This window comes from Ascaphus truei, chromosome 19, assembly GCF_040206685.1.
Source record: "Ascaphus truei isolate aAscTru1 chromosome 19, aAscTru1.hap1, whole genome shotgun sequence".
Taxonomy (NCBI): domain Eukaryota; kingdom Metazoa; phylum Chordata; class Amphibia; order Anura; family Ascaphidae; genus Ascaphus; species Ascaphus truei.
In genome coordinates, this window is record NC_134501.1 from 32,661,747 (window position 1) to 32,688,644 (window position 26,898).

General features: G+C 35.4%; 18 non-coding genes across 18 annotated transcripts; all 18 read left to right on the forward strand.

Annotated features, from left to right (window-relative positions):
- Nucleotides 1-395: 395 nt before the first annotated feature.
- TRNAE-UUC (transfer RNA glutamic acid (anticodon UUC)) lies at nt 396-467 on the forward strand. The gene has a single exon. It is a non-coding gene; the product is annotated as a tRNA-Glu (tRNA).
- A 1,470-nt stretch (nt 468-1,937) lies between these two features.
- Nucleotides 1,938-2,009, forward strand: TRNAE-UUC (transfer RNA glutamic acid (anticodon UUC)). The gene has a single exon. It is a non-coding gene; the product is annotated as a tRNA-Glu (tRNA).
- A 1,470-nt stretch (nt 2,010-3,479) lies between these two features.
- TRNAE-UUC (transfer RNA glutamic acid (anticodon UUC)) lies at nt 3,480-3,551 on the forward strand. Its single transcript has one exon. It is a non-coding gene; the product is annotated as a tRNA-Glu (tRNA).
- A 1,470-nt stretch (nt 3,552-5,021) lies between these two features.
- Nucleotides 5,022-5,093, forward strand: TRNAE-UUC (transfer RNA glutamic acid (anticodon UUC)). The gene has a single exon. It is a non-coding gene; the product is annotated as a tRNA-Glu (tRNA).
- Nucleotides 5,094-6,563: 1,470 nt separating this feature from the next.
- TRNAE-UUC (transfer RNA glutamic acid (anticodon UUC)) lies at nt 6,564-6,635 on the forward strand. The gene has a single exon. It is a non-coding gene; the product is annotated as a tRNA-Glu (tRNA).
- A 1,469-nt stretch (nt 6,636-8,104) lies between these two features.
- TRNAE-UUC (transfer RNA glutamic acid (anticodon UUC)) lies at nt 8,105-8,176 on the forward strand. The gene has a single exon. It is a non-coding gene; the product is annotated as a tRNA-Glu (tRNA).
- A 1,468-nt stretch (nt 8,177-9,644) lies between these two features.
- Nucleotides 9,645-9,716, forward strand: TRNAE-UUC (transfer RNA glutamic acid (anticodon UUC)). Its single transcript has one exon. It is a non-coding gene; the product is annotated as a tRNA-Glu (tRNA).
- Nucleotides 9,717-11,185: 1,469 nt separating this feature from the next.
- On the forward strand, nt 11,186-11,257 carry TRNAE-UUC (transfer RNA glutamic acid (anticodon UUC)). Its single transcript has one exon. It is a non-coding gene; the product is annotated as a tRNA-Glu (tRNA).
- Nucleotides 11,258-12,726: 1,469 nt separating this feature from the next.
- On the forward strand, nt 12,727-12,798 carry TRNAE-UUC (transfer RNA glutamic acid (anticodon UUC)). Its single transcript has one exon. It is a non-coding gene; the product is annotated as a tRNA-Glu (tRNA).
- Nucleotides 12,799-14,267: 1,469 nt separating this feature from the next.
- TRNAE-UUC (transfer RNA glutamic acid (anticodon UUC)) lies at nt 14,268-14,339 on the forward strand. Its single transcript has one exon. It is a non-coding gene; the product is annotated as a tRNA-Glu (tRNA).
- Nucleotides 14,340-15,808: 1,469 nt separating this feature from the next.
- On the forward strand, nt 15,809-15,880 carry TRNAE-UUC (transfer RNA glutamic acid (anticodon UUC)). The gene has a single exon. It is a non-coding gene; the product is annotated as a tRNA-Glu (tRNA).
- A 1,470-nt stretch (nt 15,881-17,350) lies between these two features.
- On the forward strand, nt 17,351-17,422 carry TRNAE-UUC (transfer RNA glutamic acid (anticodon UUC)). The gene has a single exon. It is a non-coding gene; the product is annotated as a tRNA-Glu (tRNA).
- Nucleotides 17,423-18,891: 1,469 nt separating this feature from the next.
- On the forward strand, nt 18,892-18,963 carry TRNAE-UUC (transfer RNA glutamic acid (anticodon UUC)). Its single transcript has one exon. It is a non-coding gene; the product is annotated as a tRNA-Glu (tRNA).
- A 1,468-nt stretch (nt 18,964-20,431) lies between these two features.
- TRNAE-UUC (transfer RNA glutamic acid (anticodon UUC)) lies at nt 20,432-20,503 on the forward strand. Its single transcript has one exon. It is a non-coding gene; the product is annotated as a tRNA-Glu (tRNA).
- A 1,468-nt stretch (nt 20,504-21,971) lies between these two features.
- On the forward strand, nt 21,972-22,043 carry TRNAE-UUC (transfer RNA glutamic acid (anticodon UUC)). The gene has a single exon. It is a non-coding gene; the product is annotated as a tRNA-Glu (tRNA).
- Nucleotides 22,044-23,511: 1,468 nt separating this feature from the next.
- Nucleotides 23,512-23,583, forward strand: TRNAE-UUC (transfer RNA glutamic acid (anticodon UUC)). Its single transcript has one exon. It is a non-coding gene; the product is annotated as a tRNA-Glu (tRNA).
- Nucleotides 23,584-25,051: 1,468 nt separating this feature from the next.
- TRNAE-UUC (transfer RNA glutamic acid (anticodon UUC)) lies at nt 25,052-25,123 on the forward strand. Its single transcript has one exon. It is a non-coding gene; the product is annotated as a tRNA-Glu (tRNA).
- A 1,468-nt stretch (nt 25,124-26,591) lies between these two features.
- On the forward strand, nt 26,592-26,663 carry TRNAE-UUC (transfer RNA glutamic acid (anticodon UUC)). The gene has a single exon. It is a non-coding gene; the product is annotated as a tRNA-Glu (tRNA).
- Nucleotides 26,664-26,898: the final 235 nt, after the last annotated feature.

The following is a 26,898-nucleotide window of genomic DNA, read 5'->3' on the forward strand; positions in this document are numbered from 1 at the left end:
GTCAAGAAGGAATTTATTTTTCCCCTTATGAGATATCATTGGATGATATGACTCTGGGATTTTTTGTTTGCCATCCTCTGGATCAATAAGTAAGTATAGATAGAGGATAAAGTATCTGTTGTCTAATTTAGCATAGGTTGAACTTGATGGACCTATGTCTTTTTTCAACCTCATCTACTATGTAATTATGAGTCATAAATGAGGTGTTAAGTAGTAATTTTCCTCTACTTATTTACCTCTGCAATATTGCAGTTGAATTGCATGTTAACAAGTGATATTAGCACATGAAAGAGTTTGCAAATGAACATCTTATTTCCTTGTAGAGCCCATGGTCCAGAACATCCTCCAAAAGCAGGAGTGGGAGGAAAATCTACAGAGGAGATCATACTGCAAGTTCCCATATGGTCTAGCGGTTAGGATTCCTGGTTTTCACCCAGGCGGCCCGGGTTCGACTCCCGGTATGGGAAATGTTCCTCTTTTTAATCTTATCTGGCACATTCGACTTGCCCACTTTCAGTTTTGCAACTTCATATGAGCTTTCTCCTCTGTAAATAAACTTGGGACAAATTCCATTCTATTCCCTAACTGTGGTCCTTCCCATTTTCCTTTGGGTGTTTTATGTGTAGCAAAGCTTGTAACTTTGTTGCTACATCAAAGAAAATACTATTCTTTTGCTATTACAAATCAAAATGGTGCCCAAAAATGAATTAATTCTTGTCATACTCCTTTGGTGAATCTAATAGAATGTAGCTGTTAATGGCAAATGACATAAGAGTTGTATATTTTCTCAATACAGTTATTGCCTATTCATGATACTTTTCCAAGAGGTTTGAAATTCGGCATCCAACAGGAGAGGAGGCGATAGGCTAAAGATGTTGTCTAGACAAAAAAGAGTGAATGGGCCATAAGGTGATCTATGTCATACCACATAACTAAATTAAACCTTGTAGGTTTTGATTATTTTTTACATATATAATATATACATCATTGAGCTATTAAGAGCTTGACATTTTAAAGACATAGAGTGGATGACAACCAATAGGAGTGGAGGTGATAGACTAAAGATGATGTCTAAACAAGAGTGTGAATGCACCATAAAGTGATCTATAGTATACTATTGATAACTAAATAAGAGCCTGCAAGTATTGTGTGTTTTGTTATACTTGTCAATTAGATTTTTGGGGGGCCTTTAGACATCAGTTTGCAAAGTTTTAAAAAGTTCAGTATTTTGTAATAGAAAATAGATGCTGGACACTATTTATCTCTAATTTTTGTAGTTGAGCAAAATAATTTTTTGTCACTTCGGGCTTCAGCTACACTTTTTGTAATTGGAATTGTTGACACAATAAGGACAATGCTGGTCAATTGTCTCAAACTATTTCAGTTCTGGAAAAAAAACTGCTTAGAGTGGCAGATACAATAGATTTGTTCAAAAAAAGGTTGGACATCTTTTTAGATGGGAAAGGTATACAGGGATATACCAAATAAGTATACATGGGAAGGATGTTGATCCAGGGATTAATCCGATTGCCAATTCTTGGAGTCAAGAAGGAATTTATTTTTCCCCTTATGAGATATCATTGGATGATATGACTCTGGGATTTTTTGTTTGCCATCCTCTGGATCAATAAGTAAGTATAGATAGAGGATAAAGTATCTGTTGTCTAATTTAGCATAGGTTGAACTTGATGGACCTATGTCTTTTTTCAAGCTCATCTACTATGTAATTATGAGTCATAAATGAGGTGTTAAGTAGTAATTTTCCTCTACTTATTTACCTCTGCATTATTGCAGTTGAATTGCATGTTAACAAGTGATATTAGCACATGAAAGAGTTTGCAAATGAACATCTTATTTCCTTGTAGAGCCCATGGTCCAGAACATCCTCCAAAAGCAGGAGTGGGAGGAAAATCTACAGAGGAGATCATACTGCAAGTTCCCATATGGTCTAGCGGTTAGGATTCCTGGTTTTCACCCAGGCGGCCCGGGTTCGACTCCCGGTATGGGAAATGTTCCTCTTTTTAATCTTATCTGGCACATTCGACTTGCCCACTTTCAGTTTTGCAACTTCATATGAGCTTTCTCCTCTGTAAATAAACTTGGGACAAATTCCATTCTATTCCCTAACTGTGGTCCTTCCCATTTTCCTTTGGGTGTTTTATGTGTAGCAAAGCTTGTAACTTTGTTGCTACATCAAAGAAAATACTATTCTTTTGCTATTACAAATCAAAATGGTGCCCAAAAATGAATTAATTGTTGTCATACTCCTTTGGTGAATCTAATAGAATGTAGCTGTTAATGGCAAATTACATTAGAGTTGTATATTTTCTCAATACAGTTATTGCCTATTCATGATACTTTTCCAAGAGGTTTGAAATTCGGCATCCAACAGGAGAGGAGGTGATAGGCTAAAGATGTTGTCTAGACAAAAAAGAGTGAATGGGCCATAAGGTGATCTATGTCATACGACATAACTAAATTAAACCTTGTAGGTTTTGATTATTTTTTACATATATAATATATACATCATTGAGCTATTAAGAGCTTGACATTTTAAAGACATAGAGTGGATGACAACCAATAGGAGAGGTGGTGATAGACTAAAGATGATGTCTAAACAAGAGTGTGAATGCACCATAAAGTGATCTATAGTATACTATTGATAACTAAATAAGAGCCTGCAAGTATTGTGTGTTTTGTTATACTTGTCAATTAGATTTTTGGGGGGCCTTTAGACATCAGTTTGCAAAGTTTTAAAAAGTTCAGTATTTTGTAATAGAAAATAGATGCTGGACACTATTTATCTCTAATTTTTGTAGTTGAGCAAAATAATTTTTTGTCACTTCGGGCTTCAGCTACACTTTTTGTAATTGGAATTGTTGACACAATAAGGACAATGCTGGTCAATTGTCTCAAACTATTTCAGTTCTGGAAAAAAAACTGCTTAGAGTGGCAGATACAATAGATTTGTTCAAAAAAAGGTTGGACATCTTTTTAGATGGGAAAGGTATACAGGGATATACCAAATAAGTATACATGGGAAGGACGTTGATCCAGGGATTAATCCGATTGCCAATTCTTGGAGTCAGGAAGGAATTTATTTTTCCCCTTATGAGATATCATTGGATGATATGACTCTGGGATTTTTTGTTTGCCATCCTCTGGATCAATAAGTAAGTATAGATAGAGGATAAAGTATCTGTTGTCTAATTTAGCATAGGTTGAATTTGATGGACCTATGTCTTTTTTCAACCTCATCTACTATGTAATTATGAGTCATAAATGAGGTGTTAAGTAGTAATTTTCCTCTAGTTATTTACCTCTGCATTATTGCAGTTGAATTGCATGTTAACAAGTGATATTAGCACATGAAAGAGTTTGCAAATGAACATCTTATTTCCTTGTAGAGCCCATGGTCCAGAACATCCTCCAAAAGCAGGAGTGGGAGGAAAATCTACAGAGGATATTGTACTGCAAGTTCCCATATGGTCTAGCGGTTAGGATTCCTGGTTTTCACCCAGGCGGCCCGGGTTCGACTCCCGGTATGGGAAATGTTCCTCTTTTTAATCTTATCTGGCACATTCGACTTGCCCACTTTCAGTTTTGCAACTTCATATGAGCTTTCTCCTCTCTAAATAAACTTGGGACAAATTCCATTCTATTCCCTAACTGTGGTCCTTCCCATTTTCCTTTGGGTGTTTTATGTGTAGCAAAGCTTGTAACTTTGTTGCTACATCAAAGAAAATACTATTCTTTTGCTATTACAAATCAAAATGGTGCCCAAAAATGAATTAATTCTTGTCATACTCCTTTGGTGTTTCTAATAGAATGTAGCTGTTAATGGCAAATGACATAAGAGTTGTATATTTTCTCAATACAGTTATTGCCTATTCATGATACTTTTCCAAGAGGTTTGAAATTCGGCATCCAACAGGAGAGGAGGTGATAGGCTAAAGATGTTGTCTAGACAAAAAAGAGTGAATGGGCCATAAGGTGATCTATGTCATACGACATAACTAAATTAAACCTTGTAGGTTTTGATTATTTTTTACATATATAATATATACATCATTGAGCTATTAAGAGGTTGACATTTTAAAGACATAGAGTGGATGGCAACCAATAGGAGTGGAGGTGATAGACTAAAGATGATGTCTAAACAAGAGTGTGAATGCACCATAAAGTGATCTATAGTATACTATTGATAACTAAATAAGAGCCTGCAAGTATTGTGTGTTTTGTTATACTTGTCAATTAGATTTTTGGGGGGCCTTTAGACATCAGTTTGCAAAGTTTTAAAAAGTTCAGTATTTTGTAATAGAAAATAGATGCTGGACACTATTTATCTCTAATTTTTGTAGTTGAGCAAAATAATTTTTTGTCACTTCGGGCTTCAGCTACACTTTTTGTAATTGGAATTGTTGACACAATAAGGACAATGCTGGTCAATTGTCTCAAACTATTTCAGTTCTGGAAAAAAAACTGCTTAGAGTGGCAGATACAATAGATTTGTTCAAAAAAAGGTTGGACATCTTTTTAGATGGGAAAGGTATACAGGGATATACCAAATAAGTATACATGGGAAGGATGTTGATCCAGGGATTAATCCGATTGCCAATTCTTGGAGTCAAGAAGGAATTTATTTTTCCCCTTATGAGATATCATTGGATGATATGACTCTGGGATTTTTTGTTTGCCATCCTCTGGATCAATAAGTAAGTATAGATAGAGGATAAAGTATCTGTTGTCTAATTTAGCATAGGTTGAACTTGATGGACCTATGTCTTTTTTCAACCTCATCTACTATGTAATTATGAGTCATAAATGAGGTGTTAAGTAGTAATTTTCCTCTACTTATTTACCTCTGCATTATTGCAGTTGAATTGCATGTTAACAAGTGATATTAGCACATGAAAGAGTTTGCAAATGAACATCTTATTTCCTTGTAGAGCCCATGGTCCAGAACATCCTCCAAAAGCAGGAGTGGGAGGAAAATCTACAGAGGAGATCATACATCAAGTTCCCATATGGTCTAGCGGTTAGGATTCCTGGTTTTCACCCAGGCGGCCCGGGTTCGACTCCCGGTATGGGAAATGTTCCTCTTTTTAATCTTATCTGGCACATTCGACTTGCCCACTTTCAGTTTTGCAACTTCATATGAGCTTTCTCCTCTCTAAATAAACTTGGGACAAATTCCATTCTATTCCCTAACTGTGGTCCTTCCCATTTTCCTTTGGGTGTTTTATGTGTAGCAAAGCTTGTAACTTTGTTGCTACATCAAAGAAAATACTATTCTTTTGCTATTACAAATCAAAATGGTGCCCAAAAATGAATTAATTGTTGTCATACTCCTTTGGTGAATCTAATAGAATGTAGCTGTTAATGGCAAATGACATAAGAGTTGTATATTTTCTCAATACAGTTATTGCCTATTCATGATACTTTTCCAAGAGGTTTGAAATTCGGCACCCAACAGGAGAGGAGGTGATAAGCTAAAGATGTTGTCTAGACAAAAAAGAGTGAATGGGCCATAAGGTGATCTATGTCATACCACATAACTAAATTAAACCTTGTAGGTTTTGATTATTTTTTACATATATAATATATACATCATTGAGCTATTAAGAGGTTGACATTTTAAAGACATAGAGTGGATGGCAACCAATAGGAGTGGAGGTGATAGACTAAAGATGATGTCTAAACAAGAGTGTGAATGCACCATAAAGTGATCTATAGTATACTATTGATAACTAAATAAGAGCCTGCAAGTATCGTGTGTTTTGTTATACTTGTCAATTAGATTTTTGGGGGGCCTTTAGACATCAGTTTGCAAAGTTTTAAAAAGTTCAGTATTTTGTAATAGAAAATAGATGCTGGACACTATTTATCTCTAATTTTTGTAGTTGAGCAAAATAATTTTTTGTCACTTCGGGCTTCAGCTACACTTTTTGTAATTGGAATTGTTGACACAATAAGGACAATGCTGGTCAATTGTCTCAAACTATTTCAGTTCTGGAAAAAAAACTGCTTAGAGTGGCAGATACAATAGATTTGTTCAAAAAAAGGTTGGACATCTTTTTAGATGGGAAAGGTATACAGGGATATACCAAATAAGTATACATGGGAAGGATGTTGATCCAGGGATTAATCCGATTGCCAATTCTTGGAGTCAAGAAGGAATTTATTTTTCCCCTTATGAGATATCATTGGATGATATGACTCTGGGATTTTTTGTTTGCCATCCTCTGGATCAATAAGTAAGTATAGATAGAGGATAAAGTATCTGTTGTCTAATTTAGCATAGGTTGAACTTGATGGACCTATGTCTTTTTTCAACCTCATCTACTATGTAATTATGAGTCATAAATGAGGTGTTAAGTAGTAATTTTCCTCTACTTATTTACCTCTGCATTATTGCAGTTGAATTGCATGTTAACAAGTGATATTAGCACATGAAAGAGTTTGCAAATGAACATCTTATTTCCTTGTAGAGCCCATGGTCCAGAACATCCTCCAAAAGCAGGAGTGGGAGGAAAATCTACAGAGGAGATCATACTGCAAGTTCCCATATGGTCTAGCGGTTAGGATTCCTGGTTTTCACCCAGGCGGCCCGGGTTCGACTCCCGGTATGGGAAATGTTCCTCTTTTTAATCTTATCTGGCACATTCGACTTGCCCACTTTCAGTTTTGCAACTTCATATGAGCTTTCTCCTCTGTAAATAAACTTGGGACAAATTCCATTCTATTCCCTAACTGTGGTCCTTCCCATTTTCCTTTGGGTGTTTTATGTGTAGCAAAGCTTGTAACTTTGTTGCTACATCAAAGAAAATACTATTCTTTTGCTATTACAAATCAAAATGGTGCCCAAAAATGAATTAATTGTTGTCATACTCCTTTGGTGTTTCTAATAGAATGTAGCTGTTAATGGCAAATGACATAAGAGTTGTATATTTTCTCAATACAGTTATTGCCTATTCATGATACTTTTCCAAGAGGTTTGAAATTCGGCATCCAACAGGAGAGGAGGTGATAGGCTAAAGATGTTGTCTAGACAAAAAAGATTGAATGGGCCATAAGGTGATCTATGTCATACGACATAACTAAATTAAACCTTGTAGGTTTTTTTTTTTTTTTACATAAATAATCTATACATCATTGAGCTATTAAGAGGTTGACATTTTAAAGACATAGAGTTGATGGCAACCAATAGGAGAGGTGGTGATAGACTAAAGATGATGTCTAAACAAGAGTGTGAATGCTCCATAAAGTGATCTATAGTATACTATTGATAACTAAATAAGAGCCTGCAAGTATTGTGTGTTTTGTTATACTTATCAATTAGATTTTTGGGGGGCCTTTAGACATCAGTTTGCAAAGTTTTAAAAAGTTTAGTATTTTGTAATAGAAAATAGATGCTGGACACTATTTATCTCTAATTTTTGTAGTTGAGCAAAATAATTTTTTGTCACTTCGGGCTTCAGCTGCAATTTTTGTAATTGGAATTGTTGACACAATAAGGACAATGCTGGTCAATTGTCTCAAACTATTTCAGTTCTGGAAAAAAACTGCTTAGAGTGGCAGATACAATAGATTTGTTCTAAAAAAGGTTGGACATCTTTTTAGATGGGAAAGGAATACAGGGATATACCAAATAAGTATACATGGGAAGGATGTTGATCCAGGGATTAATCCGATTGCCAATTCTTGGAGTCAGGAAGGAATTTATTTTTCCCCTTATGAGATATCATTGGATGATATGACTCTGGGATTTTTTGTTTGCCATCCTCTGGATCAATAAGTAAGTATAGATAGAGGATAAAGTATCTGTTGTCTAATTTAGCATAGGTTCAACTTGATGGACCTATGTCTTTTTTCAACCTCATCTACTATGTAATTATGAGTCATAAATGAGGTGTTAAGTAGTCATTTTCCTCTACGTATTTACCTCTGCATTATTGCAGTTGAATTGCATGTTAACAAGTAATATTAGCACATGAAAGAGTTTGCAAATGAACATCTTATTTCCTTGTAGAGCCCATGGTCCAGAACATCCTCCAAAAGCAGGAGTGGGAGGAAAATCTACAGAGGAGCTCATACTGCAAGTTCCCATATGGTCTAACGGTTAGGATTCCTGGTTTTCACCCAGGCGGCCCGGGTTTGACTCCCGGTATGGGAAGTGTTCCTCTTTTTAATCTTATCTGGCACATTTGACTTGCCCACTTTCAGTTTTGCAACTTCATATGAGCTTTCTCCTCTGTAAATAAACTTGGGACAAATTCCATTCTATTCCCTAACTGTGGTCCTTCCCATTTACCTTTGGGTGTTTTATGTGTAGCAAAGCTTGTAACTTTGTTGCTACATCAAAGAAAATACTATTCTTTTGCTATTACAAATCAAAATGGTGCCCAAAAATGAATTAATTCTTGTCATACTCCTTTGGTGAATCTAATAGAATGTAGCTGTTAATGGCAAATGACATAAGAGTTGTATATTTTCTCAATACAGTTATTGCCTATTCATGATACTTTTCCAAGAGGTTTGAAATTCGGCATCCAACAGGAGAGGAGGTGATAAGCTAAAGATGTTGTCTAGACAAAAAAGAGTGAATGGGCCATAAGGTGATCTATGTCATACGACATAACTAAATTAAACCTTGTAGGTTTTGATTATTTTTTACATATATAATATATACATCATTGAGCTATTAAGAGGTTGACATTTTAAAGACATAGAGTGGATGGCAACCAATAGGAGTGGAGGTGATAGACTAAAGATGATGTCTAAACAAGAGTGTGAATGCACCATAAAGTGATCTATAGTATACTATTGATAACTAAATAAGAGCCTGCAAGTATTGTGTGTTTTGTTATACTTGTCAATTAGATTTTTGGGGTGCCTTTAGACATCAGTTTGCAAAGTTTTAAAAAGTTAAGTATTTTGTAATAGAAAATAGATGCTGGACACTATTTATCTCTAATTTTTGTAGTTGAGCAAAATTATTTTTTGTCACTTCGGGCTTCAGTTACACTTTTTGTAATTGGAATTGTTGACACAATAAGGACAATGCTGGTCAATTGTCTCAAACTATTTCAGTTCTGGAAAAAAACTGCTTAGAGTGGCAGATACAATAGATTTGTTCAAAAAAAGGTTGGACATCTTTTTAGATGGGAAAGGTATACAGGGATATACCAAATAAGTATACATGGGAAGGACGTTGATCCAGGGATTAATCCGATTGCCAATTCTTGGAGTCAGGAAGGAATTTATTTTTCCCCTTATGAGATATCATTGGATGATATGACTCTGGGATTTTTTGTTTGCCATCCTCTGGATCAATAAGTAAGTATAGATAGAGGATAAAGTATCTGTTGTCTAATTTAGCATAGGTTGAATTTGATGGACCTATGTCTTTTTTCAACCTCATCTACTATGTAATTATGAGTCATAAATGAGGTGTTAAGTAGTAATTTCCTCTACTTATTTACCTCTGCATTATTGCAGTTGAATTGCATGTTAACAAGTGATATTAGCACATGAAAGAGTTTGCAAATGAACATCTTATTTCCTTGTAGAGCCCATGGTCCAGAACATCCTCCAAAAGCAGGAGTGGGAGGAAAATCTACAGAGAATATTGTACTGCAAGTTCCCATATGGTCTAGCTGTTAGGATTCCTGGTTTTCACCCAGGCGGCCCGGGTTCGACTCCCGGTATGGGAAATGTTCCTCTTTTTAATCTTATCTGGCACATTCGACTTGCCCACTTTCAGTTTTGCAACTTCATATGAGCTTTCTCCTCTCTAAATAAACTTGGGACAAATTCCATTCTATTCCCTAACTGTGGTCCTTCCCATTTTCCTTTGGGTGTTTTATGTGTAGCAAAGCTTGTAACTTTGTTGCTACATCAAAGAAAATACTATTCTTTTGCTATTACAAATCAAAATGGTGCCCAAAAATGAATTAATTGTTGTCATACTCCTTTGGTGTATCTATTAGAATGTAGCTGTTAATGGCAAATGACATAAGAGTTGTATATTTTCTCAATACAGTTATTGCCTATTCATGATACTTTTCCAAGAGGTTTGAAATTCGGCATCCAACAGGAGAGGAGGTGATAGGCTAAAGATGTTGTCTAGACAAAAAAGATTGAATGGGCCATAAGGTGATCTATGTCATACGACATAACTAAATTAAACCTTGTAGGTTTTTTTTTTTTTTTACATAAATAATCTATACATCATTGAGCTATTAAGAGGTTGACATTTTAAAGACATAGAGTTGATGGCAACCAATAGGAGAGGTGGTGATAGACTAAAGATGATGTCTAAACAAGAGTGTGAATGCTCCATAAAGTGATCTATAGTATACTATTGATAACTAAATAAGAGCCTGCAAGTATTGTGTGTTTTGTTATACTTATCAATTAGATTTTTGGGGGGCCTTTAGACATCAGTTTGCAAAGTTTTAAAAAGTTTAGTATTTTGTAATAGAAAATAGATGCTGGACACTATTTATCTCTAATTTTTGTAGTTGAGCAAAATAATTTTTTGTCACTTCGGGCTTCAGCTGCAATTTTTGTAATTGGAATTGTTGACACAATAAGGACAATGCTGGTCAATTGTCTCAAACTATTTCAGTTCTGGAAAAAAACTGCTTAGAGTGGCAGATACAATAGATTTGTTCTAAAAAAGGTTGGACATCTTTTTAGATGGGAAAGGAATACAGGGATATACCAAATAAGTATACATGGGAAGGATGTTGATCCAGGGATTAATCCGATTGCCAATTCTTGGAGTCAGGAAGGAATTTATTTTTCCCCTTATGAGATATCATTGGATGATATGACTCTGGGATTTTTTGTTTGCCATCCTCTGGATCAATAAGTAAGTATAGATAGAGGATAAAGTATCTGTTGTCTAATTTAGCATAGGTTCAACTTGATGGACCTATGTCTTTTTTCAACCTCATCTACTATGTAATTATGAGTCATAAATGAGGTGTTAAGTAGTCATTTTCCTCTACGTATTTACCTCTGCATTATTGCAGTTGAATTGCATGTTAACAAGTAATATTAGCACATGAAAGAGTTTGCAAATGAACATCTTATTTCCTTGTAGAGCCCATGGTCCAGAACATCCTCCAAAAGCAGGAGTGGGAGGAAAATCTACAGAGGAGCTCATACTGCAAGTTCCCATATGGTCTAACGGTTAGGATTCCTGGTTTTCACCCAGGCGGCCCGGGTTTGACTCCCGGTATGGGAAGTGTTCCTCTTTTTAATCTTATCTGGCACATTTGACTTGCCCACTTTCAGTTTTGCAACTTCATATGAGCTTTCTCCTCTGTAAATAAACTTGGGACAAATTCCATTCTATTCCCTAACTGTGGTCCTTCCCATTTACCTTTGGGTGTTTTATGTGTAGCAAAGCTTGTAACTTTGTTGCTACATCAAAGAAAATACTATTCTTTTGCTATTACAAATCAAAATGGTGCCCAAAAATGAATTAATTCTTGTCATACTCCTTTGGTGAATCTAATAGAATGTAGCTGTTAATGGCAAATGACATAAGAGTTGTATATTTTCTCAATACAGTTATTGCCTATTCATGATACTTTTCCAAGAGGTTTGAAATTCGGCATCCAACAGGAGAGGAGGTGATAAGCTAAAGATGTTGTCTAGACAAAAAAGAGTGAATGGGCCATAAGGTGATCTATGTCATACGACATAACTAAATTAAACCTTGTAGGTTTTGATTATTTTTTACATATATAATATATACATCATTGAGCTATTAAGAGGTTGACATTTTAAAGACATAGAGTGGATGGCAACCAATAGGAGTGGAGGTGATAGACTAAAGATGATGTCTAAACAAGAGTGTGAATGCACCATAAAGTGATCTATAGTATACTATTGATAACTAAATAAGAGCCTGCAAGTATTGTGTGTTTTGTTATACTTGTCAATTAGATTTTTGGGGTGCCTTTAGACATCAGTTTGCAAAGTTTTAAAAAGTTAAGTATTTTGTAATAGAAAATAGATGCTGGACACTATTTATCTCTAATTTTTGTAGTTGAGCAAAATTATTTTTTGTCACTTCGGGCTTCAGCTACACTTTTTGTAATTGGAATTGTTGACACAATAAGGACAATGCTGGTCAATTGTCTCAAACTATTTCAGTTCTGGAAAAAAACTGCTTAGAGTGGCAGATACAATAGATTTGTTCAAAAAAAGGTTGGACATCTTTTTAGATGGGAAAGGTATACAGGGATATACCAAATAAGTATACATGGGAAGGACGTTGATCCAGGGATTAATCCGATTGCCAATTCTTGGAGTCAGGAAGGAATTTATTTTTCCCCTTATGAGATATCATTGGATGATATGACTCTGGGATTTTTTGTTTGCCATCCTCTGGATCAATAAGTAAGTATAGATAGAGGATAAAGTATCTGTTGTCTAATTTAGCATAGGTTGAATTTGATGGACCTATGTCTTTTTTCAACCTCATCTACTATGTAATTATGAGTCATAAATGAGGTGTTAAGTAGTAATTTTCCTCTACTTATTTACCTCTGCATTATTGCAGTTGAATTGCATGTTAACAAGTGATATTAGCACATGAAAGAGTTTGCAAATGAACATCTTATTTCCTTGTAGAGCCCATGGTCCAGAACATCCTCCAAAAGCAGGAGTGGGAGGAAAATCTACAGAGAATATTGTACTGCAAGTTCCCATATGGTCTAGCTGTTAGGATTCCTGGTTTTCACCCAGGCGGCCCGGGTTCGACTCCCGGTATGGGAAATGTTCCTCTTTTTAATCTTATCTGGCACATTCGACTTGCCCACTTTCAGTTTTGCAACTTCATATGAGCTTTCTCCTCTCTAAATAAACTTGGGACAAATTCCATTCTATTCCCTAACTGTGGTCCTTCCCATTTTCCTTTGGGTGTTTTATGTGTAGCAAAGCTTGTAACTTTGTTGCTACATCAAAGAAAATACTATTCTTTTGCTATTACAAATCAAAATGGTGCCCAAAAATGAATTAATTGTTGTCATACTCCTTTGGTGTATCTATTAGAATGTAGCTGTTAATGGCAAATGACATAAGAGTTGTATATTTTCTCAATACAGTTATTGCCTATTCATGATACTTTTCCAAGAGGTTTGAAATTCGGCATCCAACAGGAGAGGAGGTGATAGGCTAAAGATGTTGTCTAGACAAAAAAGAGTGAATGGGCCATAAGGTGATCTTTGTCATACGACATAACTAAATTAAACCTTGTAGGTTTTATTTTTTTTTTACATATATAATATATACATCATTGAGCTATTAAGAGGTTGACATTTTAAAGACATAGAGTGGATGGCAACCAATAGGAGAGGTGGTGATAGACTAAAGATGATGTCTAAACAAGAGTGTGAATGCTCCATAAAGTGATCTATAGTATACTATTGATAACTAAATAAGAGCCTGCAAGTATTGTGTGTTTTGTTATACTTATCAATTAGATTTTTGGGGGGCCTTTAGACATCAGTTTGCAAAGTTTTAAAAAGTTTAGTATTTTGTAATAGAAAATAGATGCTGGACACTATTTATCTCTAATTTTTGTAGTTGAGCAAAATAATTTTTTGTCACTTCGGGCTTCAGCTGCAATTTTTGTAATTGGAATTGTTGACACAATAAGGACAATGCTGGTCAATTGTCTCAAACTATTTCAGTTCTGGAAAAAAACTGCTTAGAGTGGCAGATACAATAGATTTGTTCTAAAAAAGGTTGGACATCTTTTTAGATGGGAAAGGAATACAGGGATATACCAAATAAGTATACATGGGAAGGATGTTGATCCAGGGATTAATCCGATTGCCAATTCTTGGAGTCAGGAAGGAATTTATTTTTCCCCTTATGAGATATCATTGGATGATATGACTCTGGGATTTTTTGTTTGCCATCCTCTGGATCAATAAGTAAGTATAGATAGAGGATAAAGTATCTGTTGTCTAATTTAGCATAGGTTCAACTTGATGGACCTATGTCTTTTCTCAACCTCATCTACTATGTAATTATGAGTCATAAATGAGGTGTTAAGTAGTAATTTTCCTCTACTTATTTACCTCTGCATTATTGCAGTTGAATTGCATGTTAACAAGTGATATTAGCACATGAAAGAGTTTGCAAATGAACATCTTATTTCCTCGTAGAGCCCATGGTCCAGAACATCCTCCAAAAGCAGGAGTGGGAGGAAAATCTAAAGAGGAGATTGTACTGCAAGTTCCCATATGGTCTAGCGGTTAGGATTCCTGGTTTTCACCCAGGCGGCCCGGGTTCGACTCCAGGTATGGGAAATGTTCCTCTTTTTAATCTTATCTGGCACATTCGACTTGCCCACTTTCAGTTTTGCAACTTCATATGAGCTTTCTCCTCTGTAAATAAACTTGGGACAAATTCCATTCTATTCCCTAACTGTGGTCCTTCCCATTTTCCTTTGGGTGTTTTATGTGTAGCAAAGCTTGTAACTTTGTTGCTACATCAAAGAAAATACTATTCTTTTGCTATTACAAATCAAAATGGTGCCCAAAAATGAATTAATTGTTGTCATACTCCTTTGGTGAATCTAATAGAATGTAGCTGTTAATGGCAAATGACATAAGAGTTGTATATTTTCTCAATACAGTTATTGCCTATTCATGATACTTTTCCAAGAGGTTTGAAATTCGGCATCCAACAGGAGAGGAGGTGATAGGCTAAAGATGTTGTCTAGACAAAAAAGAGTGAATGGGCCATAAGGTGATCTATGTCATACGACATAACTAAATTAAACCTTGTAGGTTTTAATTTTTTTTTACATATATAATATATACATCATTGAGCTATTAAGAGGTTGACATTTTAAAGACATAGAGTGGATGGCAACCAATAGGAGAGGTGGTGATAGACTAAAGATGATGTCTAAACAAGAGTGTGAATGCTCCATAAAGTGATCTATAGTATACTATTGATAACTAAATAAGAGCCTGCAAGTATTGTGTGTTTTGTTATACTTATCAATTAGATTTTTGGGGGGCCTTTAGACATCAGTTTGCAAAGTTTTAAAAAGTTTAGTATTTTGTAATAGAAAATAGATGCTGGACACTATTTATCTCTAATTTTTGTAGTTGAGCAAAATAATTTTTTGTCACTTCGGGCTTCAGCTGCAATTTTTGTAATTGGAATTGTTGACACAATAAGGACAATGCTGGTCAATTGTCTCAAACTATTTCAGTTCTGGAAAAAAACTGCTTAGAGTGGCAGATACAATAGATTTGTTCTAAAAAAGGTTGGACATCTTTTTAGATGGGAAAGGAATACAGGGATATACCAAATAAGTATACATGGGAAGGATGTTGATCCAGGGATTAATCCGATTGCCAATTCTTGGAGTCAGGAAGGAATTTATTTTTCCCCTTATGAGATATCATTGGATGATATGACTCTGGGATTTTTTGTTTGCCATCCTCTGGATCAATAAGTAAGTATAGATAGAGGATAAAGTATCTGTTGTCTAATTTAGCATAGGTTCAACTTGATGGACCTATGTCTTTTCTCAACCTCATCTACTATGTAATTATGAGTCATAAATGAGGTGTTAAGTAGTAATTTTCCTCTACTTATTTACCTCTGCATTATTGCAGTTGAATTGCATGTTAACAAGTGATATTAGCACATGAAAGAGTTTGCAAATGAACATCTTATTTCCTCGTAGAGCCCATGGTCCAGAACATCCTCCAAAAGCAGGAGTGGGAGGAAAATCTAAAGAGGAGATTGTACTGCAAGTTCCCATATGGTCTAGCGGTTAGGATTCCTGGTTTTCACCCAGGCGGCCCGGGTTCGACTCCAGGTATGGGAAATGTTCCTCTTTTTAATCTTATCTGTCACATTCGACTTGCCCACTTTCAGTTTTGCAACTTCATATGAGCTTTCTCCTCTGTAAATAAACTTGGGACAAATTCCATTCTATTCCCTAACTGTGGTCCTTCCCATTTTCCTTTGGGTGTTTTATGTGTAGCAAAGCTTGTAACTTTGTTGCTACATCAAAGAAAATACTATTCTTTTGCTATTACAAATCAAAATGGTGCCCAAAAATGAATTAATTGTTGTCATACTCCTTTGGTGAATCTAATAGAATGTAGCTGTTAATGGCAAATGACATAAGAGTTGTATATTTTCTCAATACAGTTATTGCCTATTCATGATACTTTTCCAAGAGGTTTGAAATTCGGCATCCAACAGGAGAGGAGGTGATAGGCTAAAGATGTTGTCTAGACAAAAAAGAGTGAATGGGCCATAAGGTGATCTATGTCATACGACATAACTAAATTAAACCTTGTAGGTTTTAATTTTTTTTTACATATATAATATATACATCATTGAGCTATTAAGAGGTTGACATTTTAAAGACATAGAGTGGATGGCAACCAATAGGAGAGGTGGTGATAGACTAAAGATGATGTCTAAACAAGAGTGTGAATGCTCCATAAAGTGATCTATAGTATACTATTGATAACTAAATAAGAGCCTGCAAGTATTGTGTGTTTTGTTATACTTGTCAATTAGATTTTTGGGGGGCCTTTAGACATCAGTTTGCAAAGTTTTAAAAAGTTCAGTATTTTGTAATAGAAAATAGATGCTGGACACTATTTATCTCTAATTTTTGTAGTTGAGCAAAATAATTTTTTGTCACTTCGGGCTTCAGCTACACTTTTTGTAATTGGAATTGTTGACACAATAAGGACAATGCTGGTCAATTGTCTCAAACTATTTCAGTTCTGGAAAAAAAACTGCTTAGAGTGGCAGATACAATAGATTTGTTCAAAAAAAGGTTGGACATCTTTTTAGATGGGAAAGGTATACAGGGATATACCAAATAAGTATACATGGGAAGGATGTTGATCCAGGGATTAATCCGATTGCCAATTCTTGGAGTCAAGAAGGAATTTATTTTTCCCCTTATGAGATATCATTGGATGATATGACTCTGGGATTTTTTGTTTGCCATCCTCTGGATCAATAAGTAAGTATAGATAGAGGATAAAGTATCTGTTGTCTAATTTAGCATAGGTTGAACTTGATGGACCTATGTCTTTTCTCAACCTCATCTACTATGTAATTATGAGTCATAAATGAGGTGTTAAGTAGTAATTTTCCTCTACTTATTTACCTCTGCATTATTGCAGTTGAATTGCATGTTAACAAGTGATATTAGCACATGAAAGAGTTTGCAAATGAACATCTTATTTCCTTGTAGAGCCCATGGTCCAGAACATCCTCCACAAGCAGGAGTGGGAGGAAAATCTACAGAGGATATTGTACTGCAAGTTCCCATATGGTCTAGCGGTTAGGATTCCTGGTTTTCACCCAGGCGGCCCGGGTTCGACTCCCGGTATGGGAAATGTTCCTCTTTTTAATCTTATCTGGCACATTCGACTTGCCCACTTTCAGTTTTGCAACTTCATATGAGCTTTCTCCTCTCTAAATAAACTTGGGACAAATTCCATTCTATTCCCTAACTGTGATCCTTCCCATTTTCCTTTGGGTGTTTTATGTGTAGCAAAGCTTGTAACTTTGTTGCTACATCAAAGAAAATACTATTCATTTGCTATTACAAATCAAAATGGTGCCCAAAAATGAATTAATTGTTGTCATACTCCTTTGGTGAATCTAATAGAATGTAGCTGTTAATGGCAAATGACATAAGAGTTGTATATTTTCTCAATACAGTTATTGCCTATTCATGATACTTTTCCAAGAGGTTTGAAATTCGGCATCCAACAGGAGAGGAGGTGATAGGCTAAAGATGTTGTCTAGACAAAAAAGAGTGAATGGGCCATAAGGTGATCTATGTCATACGACATAACTAAATTAAACCTTGTAGGTTTTAATTTTTTTTTACATATATAATATATACATCATTGAGCTATTAAGAGGTTGACATTTTAAAGACATAGAGTGGATGGCAACCAATAGGAGAGGTGGTGATAGACTAAAGATGATGTCTAAACAAGAGTGTGAATGCTCCATAAAGTGATCTATAGTATACTATTGATAACTAAATAAGAGCCTGCAAGTATTGTGTGTTTTGTTATACTTGTCAATTAGATTTTTGGGGGGCCTTTAGACATCAGTTTGCAAAGTTTTAAAAAGTTTAGTATTTTGTAATAGAAAATAGATGCTGGACACTATTTATCTCTAATTTTTGTAGTTGAGCAAAATAATTTTTTGTCACTTCGGGCTTCAGCTGCAATTTTTGTAATTGGAATTGTTGACACAATAAGGACAATGCTGGTCAATTGTCTCAAACTATTTCAGTTCTGGAAAAAAACTGCTTAGAGTGGCAGATACAATAGATTTGTTCTAAAAAAGGTTGGACATCTTTTTAGATGGGAAAGGAATACAGGGATATACCAAATAAGTATACATGGGAAGGATGTTGATCCAGGGATTAATCCGATTGCCAATTCTTGGAGTCAGGAAGGAATTTATTTTTCCCCTTATGAGATATCATTGGTTGATATGACTCTGGGATTTTTTGTTTGCCATCCTCTGGATCAATAAGTAAGTATAGATAGAGGATAAAGTATCTGTTGTCTAATTTAGCATAGGTTGAACTTGATGGACCTATGTCTTTTCGCAACCTCATCTACTATGTAATTATGAGTCATAAATGAGGTGTTAAGTAGTAATTTTCCTCTACTTATTTACCTCTGCATTATTGCAGTTGAATTGCATGTTAACAAGTGATATTAGCACATGAAAGAGTTTGCAAATGAACATCTTATTTCCTTGTAGAGCCCATGGTCCAGAACATCCTCCACAAGCAGGAGTGGGAGGAAAATCTACAGAGGATATTGTACTGCAAGTTCCCATATGGTCTAGCGGTTAGGATTCCTGGTTTTCACCCAGGCGGCCCGGGTTTGACTCCCGGTATGGGAAATGTTCCTCTTTTTAATCTTATCTGGCACATTCGACTTGCCCACTTTCAGCTTTGCAACTTCATATGAGCTTTCTCCGCTCTAAATAAACTTGGGACAAATTCCATTCTATTCCCTAACTGTGGTCCTTCCCATTTTCCTTTGGGTGTTTTATGTGTAGCAAAGCTTGTAACTTTGTTGCTACAGCAAAGAAAATACTATTCTTTTGCTATTAAAAATCAAAATGGTGCCCAAAAATGAATTCATTGTAGTCATACTCCTTTGGTGTTTCTAATAGAATGTAGCTGTTAATGGCAAATGACATAAGAGTTGTATATTTTCTCAATACAGTTATTGCCTATTCATGATACTTTTCCAAGAGGTTTGAAATTCGGCATCCAACAGGAGAGGAGGTGATAGGCTAAAGATGTTGTCTAGACAAAAAAGAGTGAATGGGCCATAAGGTGATCTATGTCATACGACATAACTAAATTAAACCTTGTAGGTTTTGATTATTTTTTACATATATAATATATACATCATTGAGCTATTAAGAGGTTGACATTTTAAAGACATAGAGTGGATGGCAACCAATAGGAGAGGTGGTGATAGGCTAAAGATGATGTCTAAACAAGAGTGTGAATGCACCATAAGGTGATCTATAGTATACTATTGATAACTAAATAAGAGCCTGCAAGTATTGTGTATTTTGTTATACTTGTCAATTAGATTTTTGGGGTGCCTTTAGACATCAGTTTGCAAAGTTTTAAAAAGTTCAGTATTTTGTAATAGAAAATAGATGCTGGACACTATTTATCTCTAATTTTTGTAGTTGAGCTAAATAATGTTCTGTCCCTTTGGGCTTCAGCTACACTTTTTGTAAATGGTATTGTTGAAACAATAAGGACAATACTGGTCAATTGTCTCAAACTATTTCAGTTCTGGAAAAAAACTGCTTAGAGTGGCAGATACAATAGATTTGTTCAAAAAAAGGTTGGACATCTTTTTAGATGGGAAAGGTATACAGGGATATACCAAATAAGTATACATGGGAAGGATGTTTATCCAGGGATTAATCCGATTGCCAATTCTTGGAGTCAGGAAGGAATTTATTTTTCCCCTTATGAGATTTCATTGGATGATATGACTCTGGGAATTTTTGTTTGCCTTCCTCTGGATCAATAAGTAAGTATAGATAGAGGATAAAGTATCTGTTGTCTAATTTAGCATAGGTTGAACTTGATGGACCTATGTCTTTTTCAACCTCATCTACTATGTAATTATGAGTCATAAATGAGGTGTTAAGTAGTAATTTTCCTCTACTTATTTACCTCTGCATTATTGCAGTTGAATTGCATGCTAACAAGTGATATTAGCACATGAAAGAGTTTGCAAATGAGCATCTTATTTCCTTGTAGAGCCCATGGTCCAGAACATCCTCCACAAGCAGGAGTGGGAGGAAAATCTACAGAGGATATTGTACAGCAAGTTCCCATATGGTCTAGCGGTTAGGATTCCTGGTTTTCACCAAGGTGGCCCGGGTTCGACTCCCGGTATGGGAAATGTTCCTCTTTTTAATCTTATCTGGCACATTCGACTTGCCCACTTTCAGTTTTGCAACTTCATATGAGCTTTCTCCGCTCTAAATAAACTTGGGACAAATTCCATTCTATTCCCTAACTGTGGTCCTTCCCATTTTCCTTTGGGTGTTTTATGTGTAGCAAAGCTTGTAACTTTGTTGCTACAGCAAAGAAAATACTATTCTTTTGCTATTAAAAATCAAAATGGTGCCCAAAAATGAATTCATTGTAGTCATACTCCTTTGGTGTTTCTAATAGAATGTAGCTGTTAATGGCAAATGACATAAGAGTTGTATATTTTCTCAATACAGTTATTGCCTATTCATGATACTTTTCCAAGAGGTTTGAAATTCGGCATCCAACAGGAGAGGAGGTGATAGGCTAAAGATGTTGTCTAGACAAAAAAGAGTGAATGGGCCATAAGGTGATCTATGTCATACGACATAACTAAATTAAACCTTGTAGGTTTTGATTATTTTTTACATATATAATATATACATCATTGAGCTATTAAGAGGTTGACATTTTAAAGACATAGAGTGGATGGCAACCAATAGGAGAGGTGGTGATAGGCTAAAGATGATGTCTAAACAAGAGTGTGAATGCACCATAAGGTGATCTATAGTATACTATTGATAACTAAATAAGAGCCTGCAAGTATTGTGTATTTTGTTATACTTGTCAATTAGATTTTTGGGGTGCCTTTAGACATCAGTTTGCAAAGTTTTAAAAAGTTCAGTATTTTGTAATAGAAAATAGATGCTGGACACTATTTATCTCTAATTTTTGTAGTTGAGCTAAATAATGTTCTGTCACTTTGGGCTTCAGCTACACTTTTTGTAAATGGTATTGTTGAAACAATAAGGACAATACTGGTCAATTGTCTCAAACTATTTCAGTTCTGGAAAAAAACTGCTTAGAGTGGCAGATACAATAGATTTGTTCAAAAAAAGGTTGGACATCTTTTTAGATGGGAAAGGTATACAGGGATATACCAAATAAGTATACATGGGAAGGATGTTTATCCAGGGATTAATCCGATTGCCAATTCTTGGAGTCAGGAAGGAATTTATTTTTCCCCTTATGAGATTTCATTGGATGATATGACTCTGGGAATTTTTGTTTGCCTTCCTCTGGATCAATAAGTAAGTATAGATAGAGGATAAAGTATCTGTTGTCTAATTTAGCATAGGTTGAACTTGATGGACCTATGTCTTTTTCAACCTCATCTACTATGTAATTATGAGTCATAAATGAGGTGTTAAGTAGTAATTTTCCTCTACTTATTTACCTCTGCATTATTGCAGTTGAATTGCATGCTAACAAGTGATATTAGCACATGAAAGAGTTTGCAAATGAGCATCTTATTTCCTTGTAGAGCCCATGGTCCAGAACATCCTCCACAAGCAGGAGTGGGAGGAAAATCTACAGAGGATATTGTACAGCAAGTTCCCATATGGTCTAGCGGTTAGGATTCCTGGTTTTCACCAAGGTGGCCCGGGTTCGACTCCCGGTATGGGAAATGTTCCTCTTTTTAATCTTATCTGGCACATTCGACTTGCCCACTTTCAGTTTTGCAACTTCATATGAGCTTTCTCCGCTCTAAATAAACTTGGGACAAATTCCATTCTATTCCCTAACTGTGGTCTTTCCCATTTTCCTTTGGGTGTTTTATGTGTAGCAAAGCTTGTAACTTTGTTGCTACATCAAAGAAAATACTATTCTTTTGCTATTACAAATCAAAATGGTGCCCAAAAATGAATTAATTGTTGTCATACTCCTTTGGTGTTTCTAATAGAATGTAGCTGTTAATGGCAAATGACATAAGAGTTGTATATTTTCTCAATACAGTTATTGCCTATTCATGATACTTTTCCAAGAGGTTTGAAAATCGGCATCCAACAGGAGAGGAGGTGATAGGCTAAAGATGTTGTCTAGACAAAAAAGAGTGAATGGGCCATAAGGTGATCTATATCATACGACATAACTAAATTAAACCTTGTAGGTTTTGATTATTTTTTACATATATAATATATACATCATTGAGCTATTAAGAGGTTGACATTTTAAAGACATAGAGTGGATGGCAACCAATAGGAGTGGAGGTGATAGACTAAAGATGATGTCTAAACAAGAGTGTGAATGCTCCATAAAGTGATCTATAGTATACTATTGATAACTAAATAAGAGCCTGCAAGTATTGTGTGTTTTGTTATACTTGTCAATTAGATTTTTGGGGGGCCTTTAGACATCAGTTTGCAAAGTTTTAAAAAGTTCAGTATTTTGTAATAGAAAATAGATGCTGGACACTATTTATCTCTAATATTTGTAGTTGAGCAAAATAATTTTTGTCACTTCGGGCTTCAGCTTCACTTTTTGTAATTAGTATTGTTGACACAATAAGGACAATGCTGGTCAATTGTCTCAAACTATTTCAGTTCTGGAAAAAAACTGCTTAGAGTGGCAGATACAATAGATTTGTTCAAAAAAAGGTTGGACATCTTTTTAGATGGGAAAGGTATACAGGGATATACCAAATAAGTATACATGGGAAGGATGTTGATCCAGGGATTAATCCGATTGCCAATTCTTGGAGTCAGGAAGGAATTTATTTTTCCCCTTATGAGATATCATTGGATGATATGACTCTGGGATTTTTTGTTTGCCATCCTCTGGATCAATAAGTAACTATAGATAGAGGATAAAGTATCTGTTGTCTAATTTAGCATAGGTTGTACTTGATGGACCTATGTCTTTTTTCAACCTCATCTACTATGTAATTATGAGTCATAAATGAGGTATTAAGTAGTAATTTTCCTCTACTTATTTACCTCTGCTTTATTGCAGTTGAATTGCATGTTAACAAGTGATATTAGCACATGAAAGAGTTTGCAAATGAACATCTTATTTCCTTGTAGAGCCCATGGTCCAGAACATCCTCCAACAGCAGGGGTGGGAGGAAAATCTATAGAGGATACTGTACTGCAAGTTCCCATATGGTCTAGCGGTTAGGATTCCTGGTTTTCACCCAGGCGGCCCGGGTTCGACTCCTGGTATGGGAAATGTTCCACTTTTTAATCTTATCTGGCACATTCGACTTGCCCACTTTCAGTTTTGCAACTTCATATGAGCTTTCTCCGCTCTAAATAAACTTGGGACAAATTCCATTCTATTCCCTAACTGTGGTCCTTCCCATTTTCCTTTGGGTGTTTTATGTGTAGCAAAGCTTGTAACTTTGTTGCTACATCAAAGAAAATACTATTCTTTTGCTATTACAAATCAAAATGGTGCCCAAAAATGAATTAATTGTTGTCATACTCCTTTGGTGTTTCTAATAGAATGTAGCTGTTAATGGCAAATGACATAAGAGTTGTATATTTTCTCAATACAGTTATTGCCTATTCATGATACTTTTCCAAGAGGTTTGAAAATCGGCATCCAACAGGAGAGGAGGTGATAGGCTAAAGATGTTGTCTAGACAAAAAAGAGTGAATGGGCCATAAGGTGATCTATATCATACGACATAACTAAATTAAACCTTGTAGGTTTTGATTATTTTTTACATATATAATATATACATCATTGAGCTATTAAGAGGTTGACATTTTAAAGACATAGAGTGGATGGCAACCAATAGGAGTGGAGGTGATAGACTAAAGATGATGTCTAAACAAGAGTGTGAATGCTCCATAAAGTGATCTATAGTATACTATTGATAACTAAATAAGAGCCTGCAAGTATTGTGTGTTTTGTTATACTTGTCAATTAGATTTTTGGGGGGCCTTTAGACATCAGTTTGCAAAGTTTTAAAAAGTTCAGTATTTTGTAATAGAAAATAGATGCTGGACACTATTTATCTCTAATATTTGTAGTTGAGCAAAATAATTTTTGTCACTTCGGGCTTCAGCTTCACTTTTTGTAATTAGTATTGTTGACACAATAAGGACAATGCTGGTCAATTGTCTCAAACTATTTCAGTTCTGGAAAAAAACTGCTTAGAGTGGCAGATACAATAGATTTGTTCAAAAAAAGGTTGGACATCTTTTTAGATGGGAAAGGTATACAGGGATATACCAAATAAGTATACATGGGAAGGATGTTGATCCAGGGATTAATCCGATTGCCAATTCTTGGAGTCAGGAAGGAATTTATTTTTCCCCTTATGAGATATCATTGGATGATATGACTCTGGGATTTTTTGTTTGCCATCCTCTGGATCAATAAGTAACTATAGATAGAGGATAAAGTATCTGTTGTCTAATTTAGCATAGGTTGTACTTGATGGACCTATGTCTTTTTTCAACCTCATCTACTATGTAATTATGAGTCATAAATGAGGTATTAAGTAGTAATTTTCCTCTACTTATTTACCTCTGCTTTATTGCAGTTGAATTGCATGTTAACAAGTGATATTAGCACATGAAAGAGTTTGCAAATGAACATCTTATTTCCTTGTAGAGCCCATGGTCCAGAACATCCTCCAACAGCAGGAGTGGGAGGAAAATCTATAGAGGATACTGTACTGCAAGTTCCCATATGGTCTAGCGGTTAGGATTCCTGGTTTTCACCCAGGCGGCCCGGGTTCGACTCCTGGTATGGGAAATGTTCCTCTTTTTAATCTTATCTGGCACATTCGACTTGCCCACTTTCAGTTTTGCAACTTCATATGAGCTTTCTCCGCTCTAAATAAACTTGGGACAAATTCCATTCTATTCCCTAACTGTGGTCCTTCCCATTTTCCTTTGAGTGTTATATGTGTAGCAAAGCTTGTAACTGTTTTGCTACATCAAAGAAAATACTATTCTTTTGCTATTACAAATCAAAATGGTGCCCAAAAATGAATTAATTGTTGTCATACTCCTTTGGTGTATCTATTAGAATGTAGCTGTTAATGGCAAATGACATAAGAGTTGTATATTTTCTCAATAAAGTTATTGCCTATTTATGATACTTTTCCAAGAGGTTTGAAATTCGGCATCCAACAGGAGAGGAGGTGATAGGCTAAAGATGTTGTCTAGACAAAAAAGAGTGAATGGGCCATAAGGTGATCTATGTCATACGACATAACTAAATTAAACCTTGTAGGTTTTGATTATTTTTTACATATATAATATATACATCATTGAGCTATTAAGAGGTTGACATTTTAAAGACATAGAGTGGATGGCAACCAATAGGAGTGGAGGTGATAGACTAAAGATGATGTCTAAACAAGAGTGTGAATGCATGATAAGGTGATCTATAGTATACTATTGATAACTAAATAAGAGCCTGCAAGTATTGTGTTTTTTGTTATACTTGTCAATTAGATTTTTGGGGGGCCTTTAGACATCAGTTTGCAAAGTTTTAAAAAGTTCAGTATTTTGTAATAGAAAATAGATGCTGGACACTATTTATCTCTAATATTTGTAGTTGAGCAAAATAATTTTTGTCACTTCGGGCTTCAGCTTCACTTTTTGTAATTAGTATTGTTGACACAATAAGGACAATGCTGGTCAATTGTCTCAAACTATTTCAGTTCTGGAAAAAAACTGCTTAGAGTGGCAGATACAATAGATTTGTTCAAAAAAAGGTTGGACATCTTTTTAGATGGGAAAGGTATACAGGGATATACCAAATAAGTATACATGGGAAGGATGTTGATCCAGGGATTAATCCGATTGCCAATTCTTGGAGTCAGGAAGGAATTTATTTTTCCCCTTATGAGATATCATTGGATGATATGACTCTGGGATTTTTTGTTTGCCATCCTCTGGATCAATAAGTAACTATAGATAGAGGATAAAGTATCTGTTGTCTAATTTAGCATAGGTTGAACTTGATGGACCTATGTCTTTTTTCAACCTCATCTACTATGTAATTATGAGTCATAAATGAGGTATTAAGTAGTAATTTTCCTCTACTTATTTACCTCTGCTTTATTGCAGTTGAATTGCATGTTAACAAGTGATATTAGCACATGAAAGAGTTTGCAAATGAACATCTTATTTCCTTGTAGAGCCCATGGTCCAGAACATCCTCCAACAGCAGGGGTGGGAGGAAAATCTATAGAGGATACTGTACTGCAAGTTCCCATATGGTCTAGCGGTTAGGATTCCTGGTTTTCACCCAGGCGGCCCGGGTTCGACTCCTGGTATGGGAAATGTTCCTCTTTTTAATCTTATCTGGCACATTCGACTTGCCCACTTTCAGTTTTGCAACTTCATATGAGCTTTCTCCGCTCTAAATAAACTTGGGACAAATTCCATTCTATTCCCTAACTGTGGTCCTTCCCATTTTCCTTTGAGTGTTATATGTGTAGCAAAGCTTGTAACTGTTTTGCTACATCAAAGAAAATACTATTCTTTTGCTATTACAAATCAAAATGGTGCCCAAAA